Source organism: Terrapene carolina, unplaced genomic scaffold (genome assembly GCF_002925995.2).
Source record: "Terrapene carolina triunguis isolate 2854851 unplaced genomic scaffold, T_m_triunguis-2.0 Scaffold193, whole genome shotgun sequence".
Classification (NCBI taxonomy): domain Eukaryota; kingdom Metazoa; phylum Chordata; order Testudines; family Emydidae; genus Terrapene; species Terrapene triunguis.
The window spans coordinates 2667405-2677005 of NW_020664544.1; the positions used below are offsets into that span (position 1 = coordinate 2667405).

General features: G+C 64.0%; 1 protein-coding gene across 2 annotated transcripts in view; it reads right to left on the reverse strand.

The window, feature by feature from the left end:
• RARA (retinoic acid receptor alpha) overlaps positions 1-9601 on the reverse strand; it is a 61837-nt gene that overhangs the window by 21948 nt on the left and 30288 nt on the right. The gene's annotated exons all lie outside the window — the stretch shown is intronic.

Here is a 9601-nt window from a genome sequence, read left to right on the forward strand (position 1 = left end):
CCTAGGCTAGCGGCCAAACCACATCCTGCCTCCCCCCCGCCTGGATTCACCCCATCTCGCCCGCCCCTTAATACATGCGACACCCCCCCATGTGTAGCTGCAGCTACAGAGTCTGAACTGCCAGGTGCGTCCAAGCCCCCAGCCCCGCACACAGTGGCCCGAGAGCAGACGCCAGCGCCCAGCGCAGGATCGGGGCGGTCGCTATTCACATGGGGCAGGACCTTCAGCTGTTCTGTCTGGTTTGTACGAAGGTAGCACCAGGCCAGGACCCCCGGGGGCCGGGCTCTACAAACACCTGCCAGACAGTCCCTGCCCCGGGAGCTTACAGGCACCAGGAAGGGGCAGGGGAGGGGAACTTGACATGGCAAGGGCCTGGCGCTGGGTCCCGGTCCAGTTCGTGTGGCGGCAAAGGGGGCGCGAGCGGCAGTGATGGAGGGGGCTGGACAGTCCAGCCCTGCCCTGGCTCCAGCAATACAAGGTAGAGAGCGAATTCCTTCAGGGGATAGAAATACACCCCTCCCCCCATTATATTATTTCCCCAGATTTGTGCCCCTGTCAGGGAGGGGCACTCCTTGCAGATCTCTAGTGCCTAGCAGCCCCACAGCACAGAGCACTGCACCCCCAACACCTCTGCCCCCTTAGGGGAGGGGTGCTGCTCCCGCCTGTCGGGGAGCTGGATTAACTCCGCTGCCCTCGCCAGTGTCTTACCCGTCCAGAGCTGCCCTGCCTAGAGCACGGCCCAGGGAAGAGACTCGATCCCCAGGCCAGGCAATAAATCCCGGGCAGAGACGAGAACCCAGGAGTCCTAGCTCTGCCCCCACGCCCCCGCTGCACCCCGCCATCCCACACACATCGACTGCAGCAATGCAGAACACAAAGCCCTTTGCAAGCTACAACCTGCCCTCTCCCCCGTTTCCGAGCCAGGCGGGGTGGCGGGCGCCTGGGTCTCGCTACCTTCTGCAGAAAGCAGCCGCCTGGCGGGGGCACCGCTAGCCCACCTTGGCATTTCAGGTCCTTGCCCAGCCTAGGCTGAAACCCCTCCCCCGAGCTGGCAGCCCTTGCCTCGCGGAGCAGTTCCCAGGGGGTAACCACTGGGAGGGGATGGAGAATCCTGCTCCGAGCCTCAGGGAAGACGTAGGCTCCTTAAACCGCAAGTTCAAATCCTGCCAGGCTCCGCTCAGCTGCCCCAGGCAGCGGCACGGCAAGCGAGTGCCACCCAGCGACTTGTGCCACCCCGCGAGTCTTGGAACACCACGGAGACTTCACCGTTCTTACCGGCATGGGGCGCCCCAACCGAGATCAGGGCCCCGCCAGGTTGGACAGACATAGCCCCTGCCTCAAAGAGCTTCCATCGAAAGAGACAAAGGGCAGGAGGGGAAACCGAGTCACAAAGAGGGGAAGGGACGTTGGGTAAGGCCAGTGGCAGAGCCCAGAACTCCTGGGTCCCTGGCTAGCACCTGACGCAGTGCTCACCCCAGCTGCCTCTTCTCCCTGGACTTTGAGGATCACGGCGTAGGAAAGGTCTCTCCAGGAGAAGACCAGCTGCTCACCCTGCACCAGAACTGGAGCTGGGGGTCAGTGGGGAAGCAAGACAGGCCGTGACACTAGCAGCGGGATCTCGCCCCCTTCCCCACAGCACCCCAGGCAGCCCCCACACCCCTGGGCCAGCTGGGCCTTCAGAATTGGTCCAGGGCCAGATTCCAGCACCTCCCAGACAGCAGAGCAGGGCGACACCCAACCCACCTCCTCGCTCCCAGCCCTCCTGGAGGAATCCGGCCGGACGGCAGGGATTGCCCCCACCCAGGCAGCCGCTCCCGCTCCAGCACAACTGCCGGGCCTGAAGCGAGGGCCGCAGGATCGGGCCCGTCAGTCGCCTGAGGCGCGGCAGCCCAGCCACGTCCCCCCCTCAGAAATCTCCCCCCTTCGCTCCTGCGGGGGGGGAGGGGGCTCACAGTGGTGCCAGCGTCTCGCACGTCTGTTTGGAGACCCTGGGGCTTTGTCACCGGCTCTGGGGGCTTCGCTGGACGTGCGAGCTGCATGAACGCGTTTTATAACCTTCCCACCCACCCCCAGCCCTAAAAGCTGTGATCGCGTTGCCACGGGGCGCCATGAAACCCCCCACCCCATCTCCTTCCGAGGAGCACGGGCCTGCGGGAATTCATCTGAGATACACAACCTGACAAGGGCCTTTATGGCAGGCGTATGGCGGGGGGGGGACAACCCACTCCCACGTCCTTTCTTCTTTCCACCCCACTCCCCTTAACAGAACAATGCAACACCCCTGCAGTGACCCAGCCCAGAGAGAGGGGGGTAGGATGGGGTGCAAAGCACCCCCCAAAGGTCAGAGAGGCACGACCTGACTTCAGTGCCAGCCCCCCCATCACTGCCCCCGCCCCAACGCCTCCTGGTTCGTTTCCACCTCACAAAGCAACCTGCTGAGTCCTGGGGTCTTTAGCACCCGGGCAGGGCCCACTGGCCTCTTGCAGGCTCTGCTCAGCTGAGTGAAAGAAACCAGGTCCCCTTCCTCTCTGCTCCCTTCGCCTTATCTGCATGTGACAGGGCTGGGCCCCCCATGCATCCCCCGCGCCCTGCCCCCGCTGGCCGAAAAAAGTGAACAGTTGGGTTGAGCAGGCTTGTCTGTGAAATCTGCCCCCGAAAAACCTGGAGGCATGTGTGTGCCTGTGAGAGAGAGGGAGGCATCGGCAGCGCCTGTTTAAATAATAATAGAAAGTCAAAGGCTTTGCTTAGCCAGCAGGTTTCTGAACAAAAGCCCAGCACTCTTCCAACTTCCTGCAGCGAACATGACAAATGTCTGCTTTGACTCATTTACTGGGGCTGGAAAGAAAGCTGGCTTCAAACACACGCCGGGAAAGAGCAACCGGCCGGCCTGTGGTAGGAATGCTTCACCTTGGGGGGGGACGGGGACACAGACCCCCCCCCCCCCCCCCACCCCCCCCCCCCCCCCCCCCTCCTCCTCGCCCGCGTGCGCTCAGCCGCTGCCCATTTTGGGCCCTGAGTTCTGGAGTCCTTCCCCCATCCCCCGACAACAGGAAAAACGAGTTAAAATCGTGTTCAGGATTTCACCGCGAAAGCCAAACTGAATTGGGCAACTGGGAGCGCCGGGCCCAAGTGCCAGCACACGAGCTGCGCGCACAGTGCTTGCCCCCCGCCCCCCCGGAGGAGCTGGTACAAGGCCAGGGCTACCAGCCCACAGGCTGCCGTAGGCAGAGCAAAGCCCGGGGCCTGGCCCCTCACACCCAGGGCTCGTGAAGGCTGCGGGAGGGGGGCTCCCTAGCGTGCACATGGTCTTCCAGCACTTTTGCCTTTAAAAACCCCTCAATCATTTCCGGCCCCCCCAGAAGCCCCGCTGCACCCCAGGAGGCGGCTCTCGGACGCCCCGGCTGCAGGGGCGCTGGCGGGTTCGGGGTTTTTTTTTCTGAAGTAATTGGTGATTTTTAGGGGCCCAACTTGAGGCAGCAGGAGCTTGATTATTCATGGGGCAGGTGCTCGGCCCTTTGCCAGGCGCGTGGAGCTGGCAGCCCCACGACCACTCATCGCTCGGGAAAATCGTGGGCCCCTTGTTTATTCTGTCACCGGTCCCCCCCCCCCGAGTCCCGGCAGCCTGCCAAGCAGGGTCAGACGATGCCACCCTCACGGCCCCCGGCCTGCCGCTTGCGCCAATGCTCCAGTTGCAGCTGCCAAGCCCCGGCGAGGAGGAAGGGGCTGCTCGGCCTGAGCACAGGAGCAGAATCCGGCGCCAAGGTTTCTGGCTGGGAGAGGAGCATCAATCTGGGTTACGCAACCCCCCCGGCCACATAATCCCGGAGCCCCAACTCGCGGAGCCGGACCCGGAAGGGCTGCTAGAAACCTGCCTTGTGCAGTCACGGCTCGGAAAGCAGCCCGCAGGCCCGCCCCCTTTCTCACCATAACCACACGGAGCAGGGCAGGCCACAGAGCCCCAGTGCAGGGCAGGGCAGGGCTGACTTCTAAATCACTCTGCACCGTCATCCCTGCTCCCGAGCAAAGGGCCCTGGAATTTGCTGGGCTGCGCTCGCCACCCGGGGAAACCCGCTAACTGCCGGGAACGACGCAAACCCACAGGCTCCAACCAGAGCCACCCCAAACCTGCAATTTGCTAATCACACACCAGTGCGATGGTGCAAAACCCGCTCGCACGCGCCATACAAATGCCTCTAAAGCAGAGGGCCACGTCCCAGCTGCTCTGCCCTGCATCTGCCTGGAGATCCGCCTGCTCAGAGCACGGCCGTCCCTGCAGAGGCTGAGGAAGTGGGCATTTTCCATAAAGCACTTAACATGGAACAGGGGAACGCACTCCCCCGCCCGGCCGCACGCGCGCACACTCATTCACACACATGTGCACACACACAAACGTCTCTTCCCAAAATAAAACCACTAGTGCCCGCCCCGCCCCATAGTGTTTAATCCGGAACCTGACCCTGGACGTGTGAAACATGGTGAGAAAACATTTCTCCGGTGCTCACCTGGCTGTTAGTCATGCAGTCCCTGTCGCAAAGGCAGGCTGAGCAGAAGGGGGGTGAGCAGAGCAGAGTGGAATAACCCGCAGCCCCCGGCTCTGGACTCCGTGCTCTGGGGCATGCAGGAAAGCTGGGATCTTGCAGGCAATAAGCCTTAAGGCCCCGTGCAAAGCGACCGCCCCGGTACAGAGGCCTGGGTTCAGCATCAGCCCAGAGCGCCCCCCGGTGCATTCAGACCCGCCCCGGTATCCCTCCTGCTCTCGCGCCCATAACATTGTGCCAAGGCCATCTCCAAAGAGGGGGGCTGCTTACGGGGGCCTGCGCACGGGGGCCTGCGCAGGCCCCGTTTGGTCGGGTGCTGGGCGGCTCCAGCCCTGGGCGCAGGGGGCAGAACACGGCCCCTGTCCAAACCCAGGGCACAAGCTACCCACCCCCACCGGGCCGCCACTTTCGAAAACGGTACCAGTTGTCTAGTCTCTCATCACAACGCCTGCGATTGGCTGCCTCAAGTTAGGTGGGGGTGTTTCCATGCCCTGATTGGATGGCAAAAGAGGGGGAATCAGCCTCATTTGCATTATGCAGGGGGTCGGCTTCAAGGACTTTTTCTAGTCGAAAATTCTTGGAAGAAAAACTGGAAATTTTCTGATGGGAAAGTTCCCGCTTTGCCGTTTGCAATCACCTTTCGGCTCAACCATTCGGCTAATTACAGCCAAAGAATGAACCGTGGTCCGAACCATCACAACCTCCACCCCGGTCAGACGGTGACCCAGAGCAAAGATTTTCTTCCAATTTTCGGTTCAAAACATTTTTGAGATTTTCACTTTTCCCCTGATTTGGGATAGAAAAATCATTCGATCCATTGAAGACGTTGGCAGGCCAGGAAAACTGTTCCTCCGTGTGAGCTCAGTCGGGCTGGAGGCTGCCAGGGAGGCGGTTGCACGCTTTCACTCTCTGAAGCCGTTAGCCTGTGGTACTGGGCACAGCAGCGGGCTTCTCCTACAGACTGGGCCGGGCCCGGTGCGGGAGTTGTGACCATTAGCACTGGCTGAGGTTCTCGCTTGCCTGCAGCTCAGCTGGTCCCCCGCCCCTTCCCCCTTAGCTGTAACGAGCACTGGCAGACAACCCCCCCCCCCACCCTCCCACCCCGCTGGGCTGAACAAGGGCCCCAAGCCCGCTCCCGCGAGTGACCCCAGCTAATGGAGCCAGCCCTGAGCAACCAGAGGGGATCCCCAGAGCGAAGGGGACACCTCAACCCAGCCCCAGGAAAGGCAGGCGTTCCAGAGCGGGGTGTAACATCCAGCTGGTCCCCACCTCCGAGCACCCTCAAACGCCCCCTGAATTCCCCAGGAGAGTCTGCAACTTCGACTGCAGGAGGCCCCCCCCCCCCCCCCTGCGCTCTAACCCCGGGGAACCGGTCAGCAGAACGCCCTGTTCCCGTCCCCTCGCTGCAGGCAGGGCCATTGTCCTGCGCTATTCACCTCCCTCCTATCCCTCGCTCGGCTTTTGTTTCCCCCTGCGGCTCCCCCCACCCCCCCAAAGGGGATCATTTATCCAGCTGGGCAGGCCTTTTCGAGAGGCACATTCCAGGCTCTCCCCAAACCCGTCCGTGACAGGATGATGGAGAAGCAGCCTCGTTAATGGGCTCTCTCATCCGCCGGCGGTGCAGCCGGGCGCTCGTTAATCTCCCCGCCCCGGCAAAGGGGGTGTGTGGAGAGAAAGGACAGCCCAAGGGAGTCCTGGCGGGCGTGGCCCCGTTCTCCCCGGCCCCTGCCATGATTATTAACCAGGGTAGTTACGGTAGCACCAGGGGGGCTCAGGTCCTGCCGCAGAGCTTGCCGGCTGGGCACAGGCCAAAGTGGGTAACCAGCAGCGAGGCCGGCACAGCGCGAGGCCAGTGCAGCCCAGGCCGTGCCAGGCTCCCTGCTGGCGTTCCCCACGCTGGCTGACTCCTTGGGTGAGCCGGCCGTGCCCAGCTCTGCTGCTGGACAAACCCTGAAGTGCCCGGGCGAGCAGCCAGCAGCAGGCTGAGCTCCGTGAGTTCTGGGCTGGGGCTGGTTCTTTAGGTGGTGCCAGCAAGGCCGGGCTCGGAGATCAGCTCCAGACTAAGTCACGCAGAGGCGCTGGCACGGCAGGTCGGCACTTGGGCCGCCCCCATGGTGACATGGGCCTGGGCTGTTCCCTCGGGGAAGGGACCCGATGGCTGATGGGGCCGCAGCCCCGTCCAGCCTGCCCGTGTCGGGTCCCGCCACGGCTGGGAGCATGGTATGGAGGGGAACCGATCCCCTGGACAGCCGCTACCCGCCTGTGCCCCCCCACACACACACATCGTCACCCTCAGAGATTCCTCCAGGCTGGGGTCTGTGGGGTCTTCCACCCCACCTCACACCGGCTACGATGGGACGGGGGGACATTTCAAACACAGCGGCTGCATGGTATCTTCCCCCCCCGCCACACACACACACACACACACACACACACAGCGTGAGCCTGGCCTGGGGTAATTTAAATAAACCGCTAAACAAACACACAGGACTACCTCAGCCCTAATTTATGGGGCTCCCAACACCCCCCTGAAAGACACGAGCGCCTGAACCCCAAAGGTGATACCCCTTCCCCACCTCTTCCCAAAATCACCACACTTAGCAGGGGTCCCCCCATAATCACAGCCACGTGCACGTGGGAAGGGAAACTGAGGCACAGAGCAGGGAAATAATTGGCCCATGGTCACCCAACAGGTCAGTGTCCTGGCTCCCCGGCCCATGCCCTGCCCAGGGACCAGCCCAGCCCCCCAACAGGGAGGGATGGGGGGCAAACGACCTGAACCCGCCCTATAAACAGAGGGAGAATGTCAAGTGATTTTGCTAAGAGACATCTAATGATGGGGGGGGGTCATTTGGGGATGGACTACAGATCCCAGCATGCAGTGCCCCGCCCCCCGCATCCTGGCCCAGTGCATTCTGGGAGCTGTAGTCTTGGCAGCCAGCCCCACGTGTGGCTTTGCTGGGAGCACTGGTGGATGTGGTGCCATAAGGAGCCCCGGAGCAGGCAGAGGTCCCCATGCCCGGGGCGCCGGGCACAGAGCTCCATTGCATGGTCCCCAGGCGCTGTGGAGGGCTGCCCCATAGCCAGAGGGGCTGGAGGATAGCCCCTGGTGCCTGGATCCCCCCTCAGTGGACATTTAAACCTGCCCCCCCCCCCCCATGGCTGTCCCCAGCAGGTTGCACCATGAAGCCACCGGATGCGCGGGGCCTGGGGACCACAACAGCTCCTCCCACGGGACCAGGCTGCCCCAGCCCCAGGGCATCTCGCCCTGGGGTGGGAGGGGATGGGGCTACAGAGATGAGTGCCCCCCCTCCCCGCAGGAGGGGCAGGACCCCACCCCCTCCCCCGCCGCAAGGGTTCAGCTCGAACGCTGCTGAATGCGGCAGACGCACCATCGGGTCACTCGCAGGCGGGGCGGGTGGAGCCAGTGGGGGTGATGGGGGCTGGCGCTGGCTGGGACCACCGAGCAGTTAAAGGGTTTCAGCTCCCCCCAAAGGCGGGAGCATGGGGGGCACCAGAGCCTCAGCCCTGGCCGGCAGCACCAGCCCAGACAAAGGTCAGGGAACATTTCCATCTGGCTGTCTGCTCGCATTAAGGAGAGGAGAGCCCCCCTGCCAGGGCACGGAGCTGGGGGCCAGTGCAGGAGGTCAGGCCCCAGCTCTGCCACCCTCCATGGGGCCTCAGACACGTCACCTCCCTGCCTGGTGCCTCAGTTTCCCTGCCAGGGAGCTGTAAATGTTCCATCCCCCCCACCAGGCAGGACAAAGTGCTCACGTCCGTTCCCGGGAGATCTGGGTGGCCGCAGGCCAGCTTCGCCCTCGTGCAGCGCCCGGGCAGACGGCCCCACCCCACCCCTTCCCTTCCCGAGAAACCCACAACACCGCAAGCTCTTGCGGCAACCGGCTTGGGGGGAAGGTGGGTGGGAGACTCTGTCCAGGGCGGGCAGCAGACAGCCCCAGGCCCAGGTCTCGGGGAAGGCAGCTCTTGGCTGGGCACTGCCGGGGTGGGGGGGTCCCCCCCCCCAGCTCTGTGCAACCCAGGCTCAGTTCCCCTTTTCTGGGGGCCACTTACGAAATTGCAGAAACCAGGTCACAGGAACCTGCCAACGCCCCTGCCTGGGAGCAGCCCGGGCAGGAGGTTCCCAGAGCGGCGGGAGATGCTGGGGGCCTCCGCCCCGCCCCCTGCGGCACAGCGCCCCCCACAGCATGATGCCCCCTTACTGAGCCCCTCACAGCACAGCCCCCCCTGCCCCACTCACCGCAGCCCCCGGATTGTCCGGGCCCTGGGGAATCGGCACAAAGGTCTCATGCAGGCCGGGGGCTCGGCTCGACTCCCCCCTCTGCCAGGGGGGCTGGTCACAGCCACCGGGACCAGGGGCCAGGACTCCCAGGTCTGCCACCCACTGCCTGTGTGACCTTGGGCAAGTCCCTGCCCCCTCTGTGCCTCAGTTTACCCCCCAGGGGTGGAGGAGAGTGCCAGGTGGGGCGGGGGCTCCGGAAGCTGTGTCAGGCTCCCGGGGACAGAAACTGGGCTGGATTTCAGTGCCTGTCCCATCCAGCCGGAGACCGAGCTGCTCGCTCTGTGGCAGGGGTCAGCCCGGGATCCCTGGAGGCAGGTGGGGCAGGGAGCGGCTGGCCATGGGGGGGGGGGTGGTTTACGAGTCACTGCCGTTAGCCTCCCCTCCCCCGGGCCAGGCTGGCATGCAGCCAGCGGGGCCCCCCCCGGGGCGCTGGCAGGAGACAGCGGGAAGCGATACGGCTGGAATCCGATTTCCTGCCCCGTCACTCAGAGCGGGGACAAAGAGCCCTGAGACCCCCCAGGCCGGATCCGGTGCCGGCAGCTCCCCCCGGCCCTGAAAGGGTCATGGAGACAACACCCCCCACCCCCGACACTGATATCGATACGCCAGCGGCTGAGCCAGGCAAAGAGCTTAGCTGGAGGGCCCCTCGCGCTGATACAAGGGGGGGCCGCGGCCCCCAGCTCAGCCAGGGCAGAGGGGTCAGAGCTGGGGGCTTTGAGCTGAGCTGTGCCCAGCCCAGCGGGGCTGGTGCCAGGCTCCGGGG